The 21,578-nt window shown below is 30.8% G+C and overlaps 1 protein-coding gene across 1 annotated transcript in view; it reads left to right on the top strand.

The window, feature by feature from the left end:
- Nucleotides 1-1,125: 1,125 nt before the first annotated feature.
- The window catches only part of LOC137929578 (beta-1,4-glucuronyltransferase 1), a 77,414-nt gene continuing 56,961 nt past the window's right edge, over nucleotides 1,126-21,578 (top strand). The window contains exon 1 of the mRNA XM_068772596.1: nucleotides 1,126-1,336. The gene's annotated coding sequence lies outside the window, so the exon portion shown is untranslated. The remainder of the gene's footprint in view (nucleotides 1,337-21,578) is intronic.

The following is a 21,578-nucleotide window of genomic DNA, read 5'->3' on the forward strand; positions in this document are numbered from 1 at the left end:
GTTAAAATTAAAAGCTAATGTAAAAATTGGACAATATTTTCTACAATAAAATTGGCGTAGTTTACAACAGTATAACAAATTTATAAAAAATGATTATAACCAACTAATACAATACAATGTAGTATTTTAATAATAATTCGTTAGTTTCATAATAATATCGTGGGCCGCAATCTGTACCCTGATCAGGAAATTGTGCAATATTCCTTCTCTTAAATTGCTTCCTTGTTGGCGGTATATTTCCGGACGTCTGATAGTCGACCTATGCTGGAATTAGATATTGCTGAATTGAGCAATCGCATCAGCTAACATCTGCCGATATTACGCTATTCAGAGAATGGCGCCGCGAAAGTAATTTGTGAGACCTAGCAACGAGTTATCAAAACGCCAGATGTCTTAAACTACACAAGCCGTGTACTCATAAAATATCTAAAAGGGTACTTTTCGGAGTAAAACGATTACATTAATAATTTTTTTAATTATGCCTGTAATTGACTGTTCTCTAAGCCAAGATTATAAATAAGCAATTAATTATGAGATCGAAATATTTTTACCATGCCACAGACAATATATCATATTGTTATAGCCCTATTAAAAAAACATAACATGGTCAGATTTAAACGATGATAAACTAAAAATATTTTTAGTAAAAATTGACGTTAATACGTACTACATTTATAATAATATTTGGTAGTAATTTAAATGAAGTTTAAGTATATTTCGGTGTAAATAAATATTGCCAAATAGTTTTGAGAATGAATTAAAGATCTAATAAATATGTTGTGTAATGTGCAGTAAAATTATGTACATAAAATATTTCGTCATGAATTAAAAAAAAAAAAACAATTGTTTTAATTAATTAACGACTAATTAGTAAATGGTGATGGTCAATGCTATACGATGTAATGTTTAGAGGATTCAAAAATCGAACAATTAGAACGACAACACACTTGCTATTGCTAATATTAGACGGGACAAAAAACGCGCCGACGTCGGGTTGCGGCCCTTCTTTCACGGTCCCTCGTCCCGGAGCGGCTCGCTGCCCGTTGCTTCCGACCCAAACTCGACATACAACACGCAACTGTAGTATAACCTATAGAACATTCAGCAGTACGCCGCGAGCCGTTGCCTGTGGTTCACGTGTTGTAGCGCATGTGCGTTATGAACATTTGTCTCGCAACTTAAACATACAAGTGTATACAGATTTATAACCCGTATATTTTCGGAGAGTGGCACTATTTAAACCGTGTAACGGAGCGATAGTCCGCATCCTGGCTTACGTTTCTCGCAAATGCGGGTTTGGGACATCTGTGGAGGGAAAAATAAATATAGCGACCCGGTAAGTTTGTTCGTTGGATGTATAATCTTCTTATCATTTTAAACTGTGATACATTGTACGCGCAGGACGCAGGATGCTGTGAACTCGTATCGAAGTTTAGAGAACAATAAAAGTTCACTACTGTTTATTATTTAACTATATACCAATTACGTAGTCGCTGATACATATGTGTCGGTTAGCGGTTTTTACTATGATTAAACAGACCTGTAATAAGACAATAGTTTAAACGCGGAATTAAGATTTTGTTTATCTATATTTTATTTAAACTAAATCTAGTCATTAATTTACACAAATTTGTGCATACCATGGAAAAAAAAACCTGTTGAATCTCTTGTTTATTAATTGTTGTAAGTTTGTAGTAGTAAATCTGTTATTATGTTTATATTACGAAGTGAGTAACGTTAAGCCGTGCGTCATATTCAAAAAAAGAACGCGCTATTCATTGCAAGTAAAAAACCGAAATACCGAAGGGTTGCCCGTTTAGATAACATTATGAAAATACTAATTAGTAGTCTTAAATAAAATAAACTGTGATAAGGTTACAGTGAAATTTTTTTTGGTATATTTAGAATATTTTAGATTACTATTTCGTTATCCTGTTGGCATTTCAGATTGATGGCACAATGTAATTTATCTTTGTGAGACATCGCAAAGACCATCCATAATGGTTGACCCGACACGTTTTGCTTTACAAAGCTTGCGAAACGCTTGCATGAATGTAGGTGCATATAAGTCATGAACTTTTTAGTTACTTGTATGAGTGTAATCTAAACGAATAACACCTGAATGGCGAAGATTAGTGGGAGTACGAATAATCTGGAGTTTCGCAATATTCTCATCAACTATACTCAATGGAAAATGTGTGTAAATATACAGGATGATTGGTTATAAGTGTAAAAGGTTTAAAGGAGTATATGTTAAGCTAGTTTGTCAGAAAAAGCTTTAAAGCTTTTAGATCCTGTATAAAGTGATCACCGTGAAACATGTTATATTAATTAGGGTTTTCTATTGGAATGCGATAGGCCAATAACTTTTGACGATACAAGATCTACAGGGACACGTAAGAACTAATAATTAATTTCAACATGTAGTAATACATATTTTAAAAACACCTTTACTTACAAATAACTAACAAAATAATGATACATGTATTATATTAATTATTATTTCTAAAACCAATTATTTTTGATTAGGGTGTTCCATGTATTAGACAGCAAATGGGCTACTCATTTACTCCTTTAAAGAGCAGCTATGATCAATCAACCTGTATGTGTTACGTTTATAAGATATGTGTTTATTATAACCGATAATAATTTTGAAACTGTTTACAAAACTCTATCTAGTTTAAGTATTACATTCAAAATTGTATTTTGTAAAAAAATATGACATAAAAAGCAAAAAAGTAGTGTTAAAAGATTGCTAAAAGGATAGATTTTTATGAGGAGTTTATTAAGCAGTTTCAGTCATTTTGCATAAGGATTATCAATGTCATAATGTGGATTATCAAAGTGTGTTGCCGTCGATTCGCCACCCCTCTGTCGCAGCTTTAGATCAATAGACTTACCCACTCTTTATATATCGAACCAGACATTTCTAAATACAGTCACACTATGACTCTTCAGTTTAATTTTATTTTATATAAATCGATATAGGTGTCAATTAATGCACGGTGTAAACTACACCTGTGATCAAAAAATCGATTTTTTCAGAAATAATAAATAACGTAATGATTATTATTACTACCAGTTAAAATTGTTTATAGTGGACTAGAAAAAATAAATCTACGTACCATACTTTAGCGTGTTCACTTTGTACAGAGTGTTTGAAAATAGGTGTAAAAACTCTTTGCTGATTAATGAGCTATACCTTAACCCTCCTCAAAGCTTTATACCTAAAACCAATCAACCCGTATGTGTTGCCAGTAGAAAAAAGTAACGTTACGGTCTACAAAGAGACCATTACTAAAGCTACGTTTCAAATGAATATCCATATATGTTAACTAAAAAGGAATGAAAGTGTACGCGAGATCTAAATACATTTTTATTTTAAAATAATATCATAACATTATCAGTAAACCGTGTAAACAATCTTAATTTTATAAAATGAAATTTACTTAAAGTGCTTATTACAAAAAACAAATTATTTTATTGTTCTATCATAAACAAGTTAAGTTAATATTATTCATAAAGAACCTTTAATGGCCATTTGTGTACGTCATTAGAAAAATGCCAGAAAAGCTCAACTTCATAGAAACTAAAATCAGATAGAATTCCCCTATAATGATATTATTAAACTTAAATCTACGGGTGTTCCAAACGCGCGCTGTTCGGAGAATAATCTACAATGAAATAGATTTTTTTTGTGGTCACTTTTACATTAATTCATTTTCAAACTTTGTTATGACTAGAAAATAAATACTATAGACTATAATACGATCTTTTATTAATTTGAAAATCTTCTGTATTTTATTACATGATAATTAAGAGACACAATATACTCCGTATTATAACACCGTACACATTTTCCCACAAAATAATTACTCGGCAAATATATAATAATTCACCTACTAAAATTATTATTATTAGTACATACATCTATTAATTAACGTGGTCTCCGGTTACACGATATATGTATTTAATGACATGCAGCAAGCAGTTTTGTTGAGCAACTTCAACAATGCTGTCTTAATTATATGTTACGTTTACTTCGGCTATTACACAGGAATCTTGACATTATATAATTACGTTAATGCAATTCATATTGAACTATCGTATAATCAAGAGCATGAAGCGAGACATTACTAAACTACTTTCGTGTAAAGCTTTGTTACGAACAAGTTGCTATTGTGTTACTATCACTGTCTAAAACTTTTATTTATACCAACACTTCAACAAAAACTGGTATCGTCCGATCCACGAAGATAGTTTTTTTTTAAATTTGCTTCGATCGAATTAGTTTTTGTGCGATATATTTTATATGAAGGCGTCGAATACAAATTATAATACGTTTAATATAACTGAATGTAATGTTTAATTTTTAAATTAAATACTTGATATTGTAGGTAGTTCATTTCTAGACCATATCTCAAGTGGACGATTCATAAAAGGTAAATAAGGAACCGTTACAGGATCAATCCGTTATCCCGTTTGACGTATAGTGATGTGTTACTGTCGATCGCAAAAAACGGTCTGCGAGTCCGGATTTCGAATCTATTACAAGTTAAATATATATTCAATAAAGTTTTTACTTTTTGTATATGTTTTACTATATTGGATTGTATCAATTAAAAAATTCAAATATGTACAATTGTTTGTACAGATAAGAAATCCCACAGATATAAAAAATATTTTACAATGACATATGCTTCATTTTTATTTAATTTCTTATTAATAAACAATGATTATAAATAAGTTTTTTATTTAGTACACTGTAAGACTGAAGTAATAATGTGTTTATATTTCTACAGTATATATTTTTTTCTTAATTACATTTGAATTCTTTTTTGGTTTAAATTTAATATCATTCTTATTTACTCTGTGCTTTTTACGAGGAAAGATACTTGTATTTTTTTACATTTTTCTCTCAACTACAATCTTCCTTGTGCCTTAAATAAGTATTTTGAGTTGAGTTGAGTTTTATGCTTAGTAACACATTTGGTGACGCATTTTTATTTAGAAAACAATAGAAAAAAACACAATTGTCACAATTTATACTAACATTTTTCGAAATTATATCTTATATCAATTATACCTTAAATAACAAATGTCTTCATTTCACCAAGGAAAGAGTAAATTGAATGTTTAATATAACGCATCGTCTAAAAACCTATTTATGCTCTTAACATTGCTCTCTGCTCGTATAAATGTGAGGCGATTTGCGGCTCAGTAACTATTAAATGGCAATAGTATGAATAAATATGACCGATCTAGTTAATGTAAATGATTGTAAACAAGTTTTCAAACATGTCTTACCCAGAACACGTTTAATTATAATACTGTATTGTATTGCCTTATTTTAAGGTGACGCCCTGGTCGATAAAAGGTATTAAGAAATTTTTTTGCCAATCAAACTAAAAATTAAAGATTTCATAAAGTGTAACGCCTAATAATGAATACTTAAAGACAATGACCGGGAATACTGGACAGTTTGCTAGTCAATATTTAAAAGTAAATAAAACAGTTCTTTTAAAATAGCAAACTTAATATAACATTAACCTAATATAAGTAGTAGTTGCTAAATAACGCACTAAAGTTAAAATTTAGCAGTTCTTTTTATTAATTTAACCAATTGAAGTATCCTTAGCACATAAAAATTCATTGCCTTAAAACGTGCATACTTTTAATGTTACGGTAAAAGGATTTTGTTTAATTTTTTTTTAAATAATTAATCCGATTATTCATTTTTTAAAATTGATGTTATATTTATTTGGAAAAACCGAAATACATGCATATGTATTCTTATTTATTTTTCTTTAAGGATTAGTGGTAATAAAGTAATATAACTTATTATTCGTTGCGATTTCTGTTCAACATCTTGATCTAAAATTAGTTTGAAAACCTTATAACTTAGAAAGGAACCTTTTAACTTTTTTAAAATACTAACATTGTAAAACATTTTAGATTGATTGATTAGTAAAACCCCGTGAAAATGATTCGATTACCGCTTCATTCGCAGTTATAAAATGGTAGTAATTATAATAAAACAGTCCAATGGACGCAATAATTGAATTGCGGTTTATTAGGTATCGCTTGGTTTCATACATTGAAAAAGCAATAAAATGTATATAATTCTAGACCAAGATTGTAGGAACATTACCTTGGTTAGCAATTTAAATTATGTTTCTACATATTTGTTTACATATTTAATTTGAAATTGAATTTGTGATTATACGTTTACCTTGTCATACTAATATAAAAATAAAAACTAACCGAACCTGATTAACTCAAATATGGTTGCTCTCATTATATTTCGAAATTTAATAACTAATAGTTATTTTATTATACAAATGTCAAAACAACGTCCGCCTCCGAATTATGCATTACAATATGCGTTTATACGCTTGCGTATATCTAACGAAAAAATGTCTTGATTTATATTTTATACCAAAAAGTTTGATACGTCATTTTTTTTCCTCTGCTGTCAAAATGACATTTGCAAATTGCAGGTTAAAGGCTGCCCCCTTTAACGCAGAGGACGCTTAGCTTAAAACTTCTTTTGAGGTGGTAAATTTGAGCTTGGAAAGTCGCGGATCAGGTCGATATACACCACTATTTCACCGCACGGAAAGACCGTCTTACCGCTACATGGTGTGATTAGGTTCAGGGGCTTTTGCAAGAGGACCTCTGCTTAGACTGACACTCTCCGATAATAGAAGATCTTTCACTCTATTAACATTATAATGAAGTTTCACTCGAAAAAGTTGCCAAACAAAAGCGCATCGTCGCTTTTACTATCGTTACGTCTAAACTATGCCACTAATTGCTTTTGCGCTCTTCAGAATATATTCAGTTCTGTTTCTGACGGAAATTACAGCAAATTTTAAACTTTAATTTGTTTCATTATTTACTATAAATAAAATGTTATTTTAATATATTAATAATGTTACTAATAACACATAATTTATAGTATTTTCATTATTTTTTTTTATAATTATACATCGTAATAAAACATAAACGGGAATATAGTTGATATAGCGTTTTTTTCCGTATTATCTCCGTATATCTTGTGTATCATTATATTAGTATTATTTTGTTTTCCCTATTACGATCTTTCATTTGAACGTGTATTTTAATTTAACCGGATGCTCGTAAATGTTTGCTTATGAGTAGTAGTTTTACGTCCATAAAACATATAATACTGGCATGTCTTGTATAGTATTATAAACTGTTTCTAATATTATTCTCTTTTAAGTCGTTCCTTCATTGCTTAAGATCATGTCGGTCTTGAAGCGCATGGACGAAATCGATGATAAGCTTTTTTCATACTATCCTATCCTATGTTTTCCATCCCTTTTACCCTTCATTAAAGGACGTGATAAACAAGCGGTTATGTGGACACCCACGTAAACTCTTTTCTTTCCTAACTTGGTAACATTATAACAGCTGTAAAACTTTTTAATCCTAAAATAAATGTAAGTTTTGTAGTTATCGAGAATAATGTACATGATTTTTAATTTACTTATTAGTTTTTATATGGCAACCCTGATGAGACGGCTGCTTACATAATCGTGGAGTTAACGATCTTTACGTATCTTGTCTAATTAAAGATAATTGTTAAAGTTTTGGTCTAAAAACTGGAATATGTTTAAGCTGCACAGCTACTTCGTTCGTCGAGTCGACTTAGTTTGTAGGCATTTCTTAAAACAAGACGAGTTTGGAAGCATTTCAGACACGTATTTGAAATTGACGTTTTTCACTATTATTTTAATCATCAACGTTTCAGCCCAAGGATGTCGTCTACCGATATCTGTCGACCTTTCGGGTGGATGTCCAACGCTGTGCTTGGCTGTTTATTGTCTTCTTTCTATAATTTTAAGGCCTCAGCGGTCATATGTTCTGCGCACCGTGTGACCTACCTACTGTCGCCATATTGCCAGTCACCATACGTTGGGATCTTCTGGCGTTCTTTTCTAACGTCCACAACTGATTACTAAAAATGATTAATATTGGATATTAATATTGATAAATAAACGAGTAAACATGTGAATAAAGGTCGGTAAACGTTTTAATAAAAATCAACGGTTATTTTTAATAAACTCTTCCCTGTTTGAAAGATGTTTATACCTAAACATGTGTTATGAGTGCGCTAAATTGCTTTGGAAATGCACAAAGACTCAGGGGTCCGTAACAAGGAGGGCTTAGGGGGAATACTTAATATGATTTGCCCCGTAGAACCCCTGCTTCCAGACAAAGTACGTCGTTGCCTTTCGCTTTTGCGGTTCGATCAAGATTACTTAAATTGAAATACATAACGTACAATTGCTATAACAAACATTTTACGTTTTTTTTTACATTTACTTGTTTAAAATACCAAACACAAACATTCATAAGAGACGTCAAGTTTATACTTATATGATTTTTATTATTATAGTATTATTTCTTAACTTCTATTTTTTATGACATAAATTCTAGATTGTGTTTAATTATATAAGTCGCTCGGAAGTCAATGTAATTGGGAGCATGAAAACATTAATAAAAATTTAAATAAATTACATATTTATTAATTCAATCAGGTAAGCTTATGTTGGATTAGTATAGAAAAAATAGAATTATGTAAAAGAATATATATCTTTTACATAAAAGAATGTAACTTTTATGTAAAAGATATTTTTTAAATTCATTTTCAATTATAAAGGATGATTGATTATAGTACACCGGTAGAAAGCTTTATACAGGTAAATGATCATTTTGTATATACTGTCCAAAAATCAATATTTTCAGAAACGTTGTGATAATGTAGCAAGAAAATGCATTATCAAAATTAATTACTAAAAATTAATATTAATTACTACAATTACTACAATTAATATTAATTTGTAGTAATTCTAATTACTACAAATTAATATTAATAATTGCTTTTTATCTGATCCTGTAGACTGTACTGCCAGAAGTTACTGAACTGTTGCATTTCAATAGAAAAAAAACGTAATATTTTCAAAGTGACCAACCTTTTAAAGGATAATTAAAAGTAATTATAAAAGCATTTTGATGACAAATGAACTATATATTCATCTCTTCAAAAAAGATATGGTAAAAATGAAATTCACTTAATCTTCATTTGAACTTTCTACAGAACAATACTGATAAAATTTTTACACCTATATACAAACAACCATGTTAAAAGATTTTTAAATGAACTTATCGTTTGTATCATATTATATCTTGTATTAGAATATGCAAATGGAATGACGTAAAATCAAAATGCAAATAGGGAAATGTATAAAAACGATTGTGTTGAAGGTAAACGTCCGTGTGGATATGGAGGTATGCACGTATGGTCGGTAATTAAGGTGGCTTAGTCTCCAAGAGGTACACGAGTCAATAGTATTTAATGGCAATCGTGGCGGGTTTGAGGCGAGGTGTTTAGATAACTGAACACAATGCGCCAGACTGCATTCCAAGCCATCTGGCTGGCCCGGGAATTAGTTGTGAAGTGTTTCTGCATCTTACACGAATTTAATTATTACTTCCAATGGCAATGGACAAATATATTCTTAATGAGAATGTTTATCACTCCCAATTCTTTTTTCTATATGAGCTAATTTAATAATTTTTTTCATAATTAATTTTCGCAGTTGTTTTGACGTTTGTCATTTAACCATTTAAAAAAAAAAGAAAAGGGGCAATAACTTTCTTAAATCTATTATTCTTATGACTTAATAAATCAACACTTAAAAAATCATTTGACGATATATATTTAAATACTCAGTGTTTTAAACACTTTGTAGTTAATTTTTTATCGTGAAAAAAATTTAATAACCCGATGATTAGCTGAGTGAGTTGGTTCAACGGTATATATTCTGGCCATAATACGTATCAATGTTTTGATTTCATGTTACATAATACAAACACAAAATTTAAAAAAAAATTGATTGCAGTAGTTAAGATCTTTCGATTAAGTTATCACGGTTTTAACCGTGAAAAAATAAGAAAAATTTATTTCGTTAACTAGCATAGTTTACATTTATTTTATACAATATATATGGTATTACTTATAATAGTAGCCTTCGCTCTTTTAGGAAACTTTGCTAGTGAGTTATTAGAAAAAAAATAAGGTAAAATAATCTTCAACGAATTAATCAGAACCAACTTGCATGGCGTTCAAGAAAGAGGACAAGTTCATTATCCTTTAACATTTCGGCCGTAGGACATTCACGGACATAGGTTATTCTTATAGCTTGAAAATAAGCATGGTCTATATTCAACATATTATAGGTGGACACTCTGGTCCGCGGTAGCCGGTCCTTGGCCTCCACTTCAGAAATTTAAGGCTCCAGCGAACTGTGTTGGTTACTTTCGGTGGTTTACGGATCCCCTCATCTTTTATCCGATTAGAGAACTCCTTAGCATATTCTTCCCCGTGACTTGTTGATTTATTTAAGCTTGCTCATACGTATTACGCTCATTTATTAAATTGCTCAGTAATAAAATTAAACAATAATAACCATATAAGTTATTATGACTTTAATATATGCTCATAAGGAGTACGTTAAACGTAAGACAGTTAATAATACATATACGGAGAATTCTCTTTGAGTAAACCTCTAGAATGAGTCGCTATGGGGCCGATCGTTGCGCTCGCAACAAAGGTTATGAAACGCGGGTAAGTATGCGCAGGTTCAAGTTACATGTGGTGACGTAAGTGGATAAGTTAATTACCTAATGCTTTCATACACATAGCTTCTTACAAATGTAAAAGCGTGTTGTACATTATTGGTTTATGTTCAAAGATGGTTCCGTTCAAAATGGATTTCTTTATTTTACTCGCATTAAGCAGATGGTAACAAGAACTTTTTTTCAATTGCTTACTGGCTAATTGTAAGTAAACAGGATGATTCTTTATAAGTGTAAAAGCTTTCCAATCACCTATATAAAGTGATGACCCTGTATAAACAGATGAAAGTTTTATATTTTCTGTTTGAATGCAATACACCAATAACTTCTGGCAGTACAATGTCTGCAGGGACAGATTGTAAGCAATAATTAATTTTAATATGTTGTTATCAAAATTATGAAAACGTAATTTTACTATGTTACTTATTATTTCTAAAGCATTGATTGACAACTCAATCATTTATATATACAAACAATCACAATTTATATTGGGCTTTATAAATTTATTACATGAAATCGGTGTCTTACGAAGATATCATAAATTCTAACACTTACGTCATTAATCTAGTATTTTAATTGAGATGAATAATATGTAGGTTACCTCTATCTTATATTTTTTTAATATATGCATGAACATAAGAGTCCATATAAATTACGTCTTCCAAATTAAGATGCTAATATTAAGTTATATATACACTGTTCTGTTAAACTTTTTATGGGAACATTAAAAATAATGTTTAAGTTTCGAGTTGGATCCGCAGTTGGATCTGATGATGAGTTCCAGCCATTACGACGTTACTCTGGTGATAAAATGGCGAAAACAATTTATCTATGATGAGATAGTTCGCGAACAATGTCGTAAAACAACAGTTTCAGTGTTATATGAAGGCAGTGTAAAAGTTTTATAATGCTGTTCTTAGCGTATCGCGAATTGCTACTCAGACATTGTCGTTTAAAGCCAGTTTAGTTTTATAATTTTCAACCATTTATCTGATAAACAAATTTCACGCGTCAACTTCAACTTTTTTAAATTACAGAACATGTATTTTTTAATCGTCTAATAATTTCCGGTTTCACCCGAAAGAGTTTAACACTGGCACACGTAATTACTATTTAATATTTACAAAATGTTTATAACCGTTCATTTAGTTTACGCTTTTCATAACAGAAAGCCACTGTTTACCTTAGTTGCATTTAGTTTCTACGGATTGGCATTACTGTAAACGCGCTTAGATTAAATCTCTGATACAGAAACTAAACTCAAAGACTGTACGCAAAGGACTTTATACGAACGTAAACGGGGCTCTGACTGTCACATATCTTTAGCATTACCCTGTAAAGATGCCCGGGGAGGGTTGATACTCATGACCGTGTACAATTGTCGGTGTGAGTGAAATAGGACTCACTTATATTTAGGATTTAATCTGGATATATAAAATATGGATTGGTGATTATGTTCCTTATCTCGTAGTATAATTCATAGTTTTAAGGGACCGTGTAGATAAGAAACATTGTTACGTCGATTACCAAAACCAAAGAGTAGTGAGCAAGATGTACACAGAGAGTTTTTACAACTTATTTGAAAACACCAATCGCATATTATTGTTAATAACATATTCATTTATTCTATTGTGAATGTAAATTTAATTTTGAACAAATTATTGACATTCTTTTTTTTTTTTTTTCACATGTACATAAAATTTGTACGCCACTAGAGAGAACACTTTTGGACTATTTATTCTCTTTTTTATCAGCATATTTGACATATATTTCATGTAATAAATAATTTAATTTGATTGGAAACCTAATATCGGCCATCATTCTCTATCCTTATTAGCACTGTAATAAGTCAAGAAATATAATAAAAAGTGAGTAAACGCTTTAACACGTTATTAAATATTCTTCTTTGCTAGTTTATAAATTAGTTGATCGTAATATTCTATAAGGAATGAAGTAAATATTAGACAGAAGTGAAAAACAATAAAATTTGTTAAGTCTCATTTACAATTAAAGTTATTGCAAATAATAATCGACCGTACCGATATCCATTACAAGTAATGTTTGCTTAATGTACTAAAGCAGAGCGTAAAAGCATTCACATTTTTATTGCAGTTTCAAAACTTAATTAAAATTAACGGTACCATTGAGGTGCTTGACACAGGTAACTGTTAGGTCATTAAGTTTGAGTACTAGGTTCTTAACACAAAGGTAAGCTTATGAGTTAACTTTTAGTAGGCAGATTGACATTCATTATTCATGATTTTTAATAGCACCAATTCTGCAAAACATTTACTATCTGTATGAATGATTCTTATTTGTACTTTGAGGCCATAGTAAACTGTTTCAAAAATACAACTTTAACTGTAGCATTTATATTAGCAGTGATATCCCAGTGGTAGAGAATTGAAACTTGCGATCATAGGTTGCCAGTTCGATTCCCGGGATACAATAAAATTATGAAATATTATCAGTAATCAAATATTATTCAAACTTCATGCATTAATTATTCAAGATTGACAATGCTCAATAACAAGTTTCGCGAGGGTGTGGATCACCGTCCTCTGCGTATCATAATACCAAACTGCGATCGTCAACTCGCCAACCAAGTAAGGCGATTACGGTATATTCCCTCATAGATATCTTTGGGAGAGGCTTACATCTTGCAGTGGGCGTTTATGGAATAAAACGACGAAATGTATCAAAACTAAAATTATAAATGCATTTTCATTTGTAATACATGTCCGGTGTTACATTCTTAAAACCAAGATGTACTAACAAAAGCAATTATGCTATACCGTTCAAATATTAAAAGGATATAACGCCATTTTTTTTCAACGATTCCCATAACTTAAGGATTTATTACGATGATACTTTACGACATTTATAATATGAAGTGTATAAAATTTTACCGACAATATTGACAGAAAGTCCTGCGTTTGTTATTAAATTAAGAAAGGATTTTTTTCTCTTACTTATGTTCAACTCTTACTGATTTTCAAATATAATTTTCTATCCAAAATTATTGTTTTTGTAGTACATATTATATATAAACCCATGTTGAGTCTTAAAAACGTTTGCTGTGACTATTGGATGCGATCCAAGAAATACGAATTTTACTGCATCGTCCCTCGCCTGTTCGGATACAACGACAGCACAGTCCATAAACATGCATTGGTATCGCACTTCTGGATATATTTTTCCTATCATTTCTCCATGTTAATGTGCGTTTTGCGGCAATAACGCTATTTGAATTTCCGAACTGGCATAAAGTGTATTGTAGATACATAACTTGTATATTTCTTCCTCCATAAATATATTTTAAAAATAAACTATTATCCTCACGAACCTTTTTTTTTGGAAAATTGCTACATTTAACCATTTTCTTGCGAATAGAATTAATGTAAAAATATTTGCACTACTTATAACTAAAAAGTATCCAAAGTTCTATAATAATATATAAAAACCATGAACGTCTGTCTGTCGTGCAACGAGTCCTTATATAGGATCAATGACTTATCTATGGGTATACTTGTCTAGAGCTCTCTAGAGTTAAAATGAAGAAAAGATGGATTTACAGTGTAAAAGATCTTAAAATAGGTAAATTTACTGCCTCAGGCAAACGGAGCGACGTTTAAAAGAAAGATGTACCATAGCTTGTCTGGGTTGTTTATCCTTAAAAAGCATTCGTGTGATATTTCCGGTAAATAATTTAAAATATATATCGCCGTTAATGTGGATAGGTAAAATATTTTTTTTCTTTTATAAGGAAGAAGTGCACACAAGGATGGAGCTTATGATTTATATTTGTAATGTTTACGCCTTTATTTCCTTAACACAATTATTATGATTATTGAATGGTGCAGCTGTGTAAGTAGGTTGAAGAAGGATGTTTATTACACATTGCTCTTTATTTTCAATAACATTTGTTTTCCTGTCCAAATTGTAAACAGTTTCGGTAAATAATTTTTAAAATTTTGTTATTTTCGTCGAAATACGGATTGTAAAAACGATTAACAAAAATTACAAAATTCGATACTCTCTGACGATTCTAATTTGTCATGCTCGGAAAGGTTATTCGAGCGAATAATTTACATTTAATAAAATAGTACATTTATTATCAAGCCTCCGGAACAGATAATTAATACGTCACGTATCTATCGACTTCCTGTTACGGTTTTTTTTTACCCGCACACATTAAATATGTTACTAAAATGATTACAGAGTATAATTAAAAAAAAAAACTTTCAATCGACCCCTCACGTTCGAGTCTTGGAAATTCCCTGGGTAAATTAAAAAAATGTGATTCATATTTAACCACGCCAATAATGGTTAAGAAATGCGTCATTGGTAAGACCTGGGAATGTGCAGGTAGCATTACTAAAAAAGTTAAATTACCTACGGCAAATGAACAGGTGAGCTTCGATCTAAGTACAGCATCATACGAAACAAAATTGTATAACACGCAATATAAAATTAATAAAAGTTTCAGACTTCTTTTATATAAGTATTGATCATCGGTGCCTATAATTTGAAGCTAACAACCGCAAAATGAGCCAAGACGTATCATATTCGCATTTTAATAAAAAAACAAGAAGGAAGCTTAAAGTTTCAACCAGTTATCCTTGAGCCTAGAGAAGTGTAATTAAAAAATCGGTTGTGCAAACTGTCACGTGAAATTTTATCTCGAATTAACTACGTTTACTTTTTACAAATTGCAACTTTAAAAACATTTCGTAATTTAGAATTTTAAGTTAAATTACGGAATGTGTCATTTATTCCTTTCTCCAAAATGAGGCAGAAGGGGTCCCCATTACGTCGCCATCCCAAGCGGTCTTGAGCTTCGCGCTTTATTACGCTCCACGTCATTCCAACTGTCTTCACTTCTGCAGTGATCGTCCGCCGCCAGGTTTGCTTTGGGCGGCCACGTCTTCGCCTTCGCGGAATGTGTACTGTTTATTAATTTAGAAGAAGACTCGTAAAGCTGTGGTACCAAAGCAACGGCCTCGAAAAAATGTTAATTTAAATTTGTTTCCAACCATGTCATGACATAGAATACTGATACAATTTAATCGACAATGGTACTCAAGGCAGCGATTCAATCATTGATCACAAGGGCGTTAGGCCTTTTAAAATGATCAGTACATATTTATATTTCTAGTTAAGGTTTTGTTATAGCCTTATACAGCTAAAGAGGCCGCATTATACCTATTGAATAAAAAAATTAAAAAACTTGTTAAACGGAACGATAAATAAATCACTTTTGACATCAATTCTTTCCTGTTTATAATTAGTAGCAAATTAGAATTAAATTGGTTGAGATAATGTTACATTATAGATATGTCAAGGTAAAATTAGTTAATTCGAATCTGACCAGGGCGGATCAGTTCTGAATACCGGATTGTCACAAAGTTTCAACGTTTATTGACCATAAAAAACGTGATTACCTTGATGCTATTGACACAGGAAAGGTCGCGGACGTTACCTTGCCACCTTTTTCTGTCTTCCTCCACGATTTATCTTTAGTTTTTTAAAAGAAGTTTATATGAAAAGCATGTCTATTTGCGGGTAAGTACAGATGCCAAATTGACGTCAACGTGTTCGTAACACATATATTTACAAACTAATTATTGTTTGTGTTATTTGTGTACGTTTAAGAACAATGCAATTATAGTGTTTATTATGCAATAATTTATTTAGTCAATGTTAAACGGTAACAATTGGCAAAAAGCGTTCAACATTATTTAAGAACATTTTAAATACATTTCGATGTACTAAAAAGAAATTTTGATGTGTTAATTTAACCATTTAGATTCTTTTTACGAAAGAAAAAGGGTTATCATAATTTGTGGTTGGACTTATGTCGTAATTAGGAATAATGGACTATTTTTTCTATAACATTGTTAAAGATTATACTGAACAATGTCTGCTGCAATTATAGCTTTTATTAATATGTTACATCTGTTGTAATGACGAAAAATTTAATTTTAAATTTCGAATAATTTAGTTCCTAACCGTTGTAAATGAGTCTTAAGCCATGTTTCCTTTTACGTGCGACGACATTTCTCTCGGCATTTGATGTTATTTTTACATTTTATAATAATGCTTATAGTAAACCATATGTTCCATACATAAAGGAACACAACGCAATCATTTTTATATGGCAGCTTATATATGTACTGCTAAGTTACTTGAATAAATTAACGATCTAAAACCTTAATTTTTTTGAGTAAAAATTATTATATTTTCTTATATGGTTTTGTCGTCAAAAAAAGTCAAGATATTAAAAGTGGAACGCGCCCTTAACTATACAAAGGTCAAGAATGTGCCTATTGAAGCCACACCTATTCATATACGTAAAATGTCAAATATTGATATGAGAGTGCAGGTGAGGGTTGGGCTTTAGCCAGACAGACTTTGTTTAAGAAACTCTTTGTAATAAATAGCTTCTGTCTAGTGGTATACTTCAAATGTACTATTGTCAAAACTTTATCGCAACGCTATTTTTTAAAAGTATACATTATTGATATAGACGAGGCGTTCATTGAACCCCTAGAATTGGACTCCACCTTCAATAAATCTCCTAAATATTACACAGACAACAATGAAAAGCCTTTTCACTTATTTTTTATAAATATACATTTTCACTGTTATACGCTATATTAACATAACTTTTTAGCTGTAATTTTTTTTAGCAATAATGTCATATCATAAAACGGTGTTCAGACTGCATGACAAAAATTTTATAAAAGATATGTAAGATATGTAAGATTTAGTATAACTGTTACATTTAATTCTTATGTAAAAGAACATCAAAATTATTAAGGTATATAAATGTTACAAAAAAGGAATTATCATTAATAATACAGTCAAAATATCACATTGTCTTTTGTCTGTAGTCCAAACTTTTGTGGCTATGGCATCAGAGTACATGGCTACTGTTAAATTTTTTGCCCGCTGGTAGTAGCTGGTATGTAAGTATTTTTTTCTAATACGGCACACGGTTCCATATATTTTAATTTTGCATAAATTTTTAATGTTTAATATTACAGTCGTACACAGACCTTTTATGTTACCGTTTAACTAAACGTTTATAAATTAATATAATAATAATATGACCGGATACAAATAATCTATAAAAAATCATTATAAAAAAGATAATGTAAGTTAAATCATTTTTTACATACATTACAACGAAATTGTTGTTAAATATCATCATCAAGAGGGCTTAACTATTTTACTTGAAAGCACTTCCTAGAAACTTTTAAAACTTTGATATTTCTGAATTATATCGATTGTTGTATAGTGTTGCACACACTAGCAATCGGGTGCTGTAGTTTGGAGTTGGTTTGTGCCGAACCTAAAAACTTTTGTTATCAGACGACATATACAATGACTCGCAAAATTTCCGTTTGAAAATTTTGTCTTATTTAAAGAAATATGCTTCTGCGACCTCTCTACGAGATGGTATATCTCAGAAACCAGATCACAGGCACCGACGTTCTTTAAATTGAAACAAACCTAAGTTTGTGGACTTTTACCTGTAACAGTTGCTATGGAGATAGCCATCTAGACCATCTTCCGCGTGGTAGTTGACCCGCCTCAAGTTTTTGACAAGTTTTTTTGAAGATTAACGGTGTTTTTATGGAGTTACATATCATTCAAGTATAATACAGGCAGTGTGATAACCAAATGTACAACTAGCGCTACACTTGCGCAGTAGAAGCTTCATTCGAATTACCATTTTTAAATAATTTTTATTTATGACATTTAAAAGCAAATGTATTTTTTTTAGAAATGGTCTTCGCTCAATTATATTGTAATCATTTTCTTCCCCATGTTTTTTTTACTTGAACCCATTAAGAACAACTGCTGCTGCCTACTTTATGATTTGACATGTTTTTGGACTGATTTTTATTTGATTTTGAATTGAAATATAATTTGTATCGAAGAAACATAAACTGCCAGGATTCAGATAATGATAAATTGTTGTTTTTTATTTAAAAAAAAATGTTATTTGAATTGCTCTGAAAAATTACGCATATGTAAACTCTCCTTTAATTTTTTTATTGTTGACGACTACTAACAACATCTGTCCCTTTCACTTGCTTACGTTAGCGAATGTGCAAATGAGCGTTGTAATAATTACGTTTGCCGAATATGGTATAGTCATCTTATTTTATTATAGTAAATACATTTTTGATACATAAATAATGACATAGGTCAATCACAACAGTGGAACCAAATAAGGCATGAATTCATCGGATATCGTTAAACTGTTTTTATCCTTTACTGCGTAAAAATATTAATTTTCATTTAATTTAGTCGCAGCGAGGAATTGGAAGGATTTTTTTACATTAATATTTTGATTTAGACATATAGGAAGTAAGTATAAGGCTTTAAATAGGTATTTTTATAATATTCTAAAGCTAAAGAGTTCGTTGTTGGCCCAACGAATCGAGAGGGATCCAACACTAGGCGATTATTGTCCTTGAATATATTTGCATGGATTTCAAAGTAGTGACGTATTTCAATTGACGCAATTGCCTCGATATTATTTTGTATCATGCACACAAGAGACGTTAATGGACGCTGAAACATGATAAGTGTATGGAGTAACACTGTTTATAAAACATGTCGATATTTGATATGCCTGTGTTCCAAATTTACAATGTGTGGGTAGTCGAATGTATTGTAAACTCCCTATCGTTATTCATTTGAAAACAATTGCAGTTTATAAGTGTACGCTGCATTTCATGAATGAAATTGCGAAATCATTCACACATCAGTTGTTAAGTGTTAAAACGAAAACAAATGCTTGGGCTCGAACTTTATTAATGAAGCAATCAAATAACTTAACTAATTTTAGACCTTTTTGATATTTAAATTTAAAAAAAAGGGTTTCCGTTAGAAATCTTATCTAATATCAAAAACAACATGAAAAACTCGAGGACAATTTCGGATATAAAATCTCCACGATCTTTAGTTCCGTAAGGCATTTTTTTATGTATTTACCCATTCCTAGATAAAGAAAATTGAAGTCATAACATTTTTATGCTACGCTTTGTGGACTATTTTTGACTGAAAGAAAGCAACCGTGTGGTAGAAGAAGAAACACTCAAACTAATTCCATAATGTATACCAATTTATTTTAAAAACTTTCACTATTTTTAAAATGAATGTTTAATTTTTTGATTTGCGTTTAAGTACAGGTTTAAAAGTACAATACCAGTTGTTAGTCATTGTCATACCTGTTACCAAATAAGATTTAACAATAGAATGGTACGATGATACCACAGGCAGACAATGTCGTATTGAGTTTCTACCTGGAAATTATATACACGTATTGTATTTGATTAATTCTATCAATTATTCCGGTGAAATCGTAATCAATGTCGTCTATTCCGAATTCAAGACTTCTTGTTCATTGTATCGCGTTACCTTGCGTTTAGGTTGTAAACCTTTAAATAGAAGTACCATTAGTGTATTTGATTAAGTAAATAATGAGTTATATATACGTTTATTTGTTATTGGGGTTAAAACTTCTAAGGGATATATGAATAAAATGATCACTATGGTATATGTTACATTATTTTTTTCTGTTGGAATTGAACAGGTAAATAAATTTTGACAGTATAAAGTTGGAAGGTATGGGTAAACAACCATTGGTTTTAATATTTAGCTATTCGAATTTTGAAAAGCTGTACCGTGGTTTCTTACTATAATATTATTACATTATATAATTATTTCGGAAGCCATTATTTTAATTTTTTAGCAAGTAAGCTTTACTTTCACACCTTTAAAAATTTTACACATATTTTCAATCACCCTGTAAATTATACATATTCGGAAATGTGAAATTAAGACAAATAATTTTTAAATCAATGTACGTAGACAATGAAAACAAAGTAACACGAGGATGTATAAGAAAGACGTAAAAGTAACAAAGCAAACTACATTTGGACCACATCACTTAAAATCACCAAAAATCAGTTATTTTAATCGTAGTATGAAAGATAGTAAACAAACTAACAAACTATTGTAGAAAGGTGTAACAATGTAGCACTTAGTGTACCGTAAAGTAATTTGCTATTGTTGCTATTTTATCAAGGACCTGAATCCATTTTATAGGTTTTAAAAGAAAAACCTATTAAGAGTTATTACTTTTTATCGCAGTTTGAAAATGTAAAAGAATGCGCATTAACAGTCTATAATCTAATTCTGATTCAGCCATCAGAAACCCTGAAATTGAAAAGGATTACGCTTTTTATTAACTTCTAATCATATCAGATAGATACATTGCTTGAGTTTCTTTCGCCATTTCTCCCAGCACTAACGCTTTATAAAGTGGTAGCAATGTTAGTCCTGCAATAGTAACCTATAAGTTGGAACAAACGGACAATTCAAGTTCAGGTTGCGTCTTAGGGGCACATGCGCCTAGTTACAACACGGAGAATACTCCTAAGCGATCATTGAACTTTACCTCTTACCAATTCGGTGTAAGAAAGGCTTCTGAAGAAGTTTTTGATCTTAAGTTAATGTAAAGAGGTTTATGAATTAGATATTGCTTTTTTTAATATATCCTCTGCTTGCTGGGAATTGCGTTGCGGCGCTTTCCGCGCAGTTCTTTCGATGCGTCATCAGTTCGCATTGCAGTATATTACCAATACTTATGAATAAAACATTAAAAAATGTGTTATACGCATTAATAATACCAATATCGAAATTAATTCAAATGTTTTTTATATATGTAAATGGATACTGCAGGCCACATAGCGTGCAAAACAGATGTTCGGGGGCCTAATTTTTCTGGAGTTGGAAACCACGGCTAGGACGTCCTCCCATAAGCTGGACAGACCACCTTAAGGTTGAAGATGTTGGATGAACGCCTTCAGCCGGTTTTATCAGAAATT

The sequence above is a fragment of the Battus philenor genome, unplaced genomic scaffold (assembly GCF_028537555.1).
Source record: "Battus philenor isolate CCGP_79_NKW_IND1 unplaced genomic scaffold, ilBatPhil1.0.hap1 SCAF_5, whole genome shotgun sequence".
Taxonomy (NCBI): domain Eukaryota; kingdom Metazoa; phylum Arthropoda; class Insecta; order Lepidoptera; family Papilionidae; genus Battus; species Battus philenor.